Consider the following 1,293-nt stretch of genomic DNA (forward strand, 5'->3'; position numbering starts at 1 on the left):
CATCTGTACATATTTCCAGTCTCTTGTATGTTTTTTTTTTTTTAATTTCTTCAAATTCAAAACGCCATTATTTTGTCCCCAATAATGCCACTGTCAGTTTCCAGATGTGATTGTGCAGCCTGGCATTTCCTTGGCTCTCACTCATAGTGATGTGTGCGCTGCAACATTTTTGGCTGTAAATGGCTTTATGTTCCTTCGAAAATTACCTGCAAGAAGATAGAAACCCAGATTGGATTCACATCTCAGGAAATATATACAGATACGTTTTTAAGTTGATTTCTTTTTTTTTTTTTTTTTTTTTTTTTTTTTTTTTTAAAGCCCCAGCTGTCCTGGAACTCACTATGTAGACCAGGCTGGCCTTGAACTCACAGAGATCCACCTGCCTCTGTTAAGTTGATTTCTACTTCTGCTTAGGTACCAACTCAGGATGCCTGGTAAGCTCTTTCTGGAAATCATGTTGTCATGTTGAGGATGTCCCCAGACAGATGATAGAAAAGCAACATTCTCTGAGAGACTAGTCAACTTCACCAGCGCCCCTGCTTCCCAGTTAGGGAAGCCATTCAGGGAGGCCTCCGGGCCCAAGGAAGCTGTCTGTGCAGGAGGTAGAAAGAAATTCACGCAGGAAACAATCCCAGAACTTGAGGCCCAGTCTTAACCCCTCTGCAGTAGGATGTGGAACAGAAAGGGGTCTGAGAAGGCCGGGGCAGGATTTGCCTGGGACTTCCAGGGCTCTGCCTGGGGTTGGCAGCATTCTTGTTCCCCAAGTGACCAGGTGTATGGATGGCAAATTACTCTTAGGCCACGTCCTGTCTCCACTCTGTGGAGACCAGTGGGTGAGGCTGTGTGGGCTCTGCTTGGAGGACACTCGGGACCCTCAGTCTGAAACTCCCTGGCAGGCTCCTCCTTCATCTTCCCCTTGAGCCCGGAGGGGCCAGGCTGTAGGGAGCAGCGGGGCCTGACCTTGAAGTGGGCAGCCCGGGCTGCAGAAATCCATGTGTTTCCTGGGTTGGCCAGGAAAGGATCAGGTTACCTTCTGGTCTGTAAGCAGTGGGGCTCCCTAATAAGCAGAGCCCAGCCTGGGGCTGACTGAGGGGGCCCAGCCGGTCTGCGGGCGGGCGGGGAGTGGGAGGGAAGCGCAGCAGGGCCCGGCAGCCAGCTCCCGGGAACACACCGGAGGAGGAGGAGGCCCGGAGGAGGGGCTGGTGGGGCCGGCCGCCGCCAGGGCTGGGCAGGGCGGGGCGAGACCCCAGGAGCCTGCGAGGCCGGGGCGCGGGGACCCGCAGGGGAGGCGCG

The 1,293-nt window shown here is 53.9% G+C and overlaps 1 long non-coding RNA gene across 2 annotated transcripts; it reads right to left on the reverse strand.

Annotated features, from left to right (window-relative positions):
• On the reverse strand, positions 1 to 1,287 carry LOC115068846. 2 transcript variants are annotated; one of them, XR_003848202.1, is made up of 2 exons: positions 370 to 1,287; positions 1 to 206 (listed from the first exon to the last, which is right to left on the reverse strand). It is a non-coding gene; the product is annotated as an uncharacterized LOC115068846 (long non-coding RNA). The 2 variants fall into 2 exon arrangements; XR_003848201.1 differs by having other exon boundaries at positions 341 to 1,287.
• Between the last annotated feature and the right edge of the window lie 6 nt (positions 1,288 to 1,293).

Source organism: Nannospalax galili, unplaced genomic scaffold, assembly GCF_000622305.1.
Source record: "Nannospalax galili isolate Female #2095 unplaced genomic scaffold, S.galili_v1.0 scaffold188, whole genome shotgun sequence".
In the NCBI taxonomy this organism is placed as follows: domain Eukaryota; kingdom Metazoa; phylum Chordata; class Mammalia; order Rodentia; family Spalacidae; genus Nannospalax; species Nannospalax galili.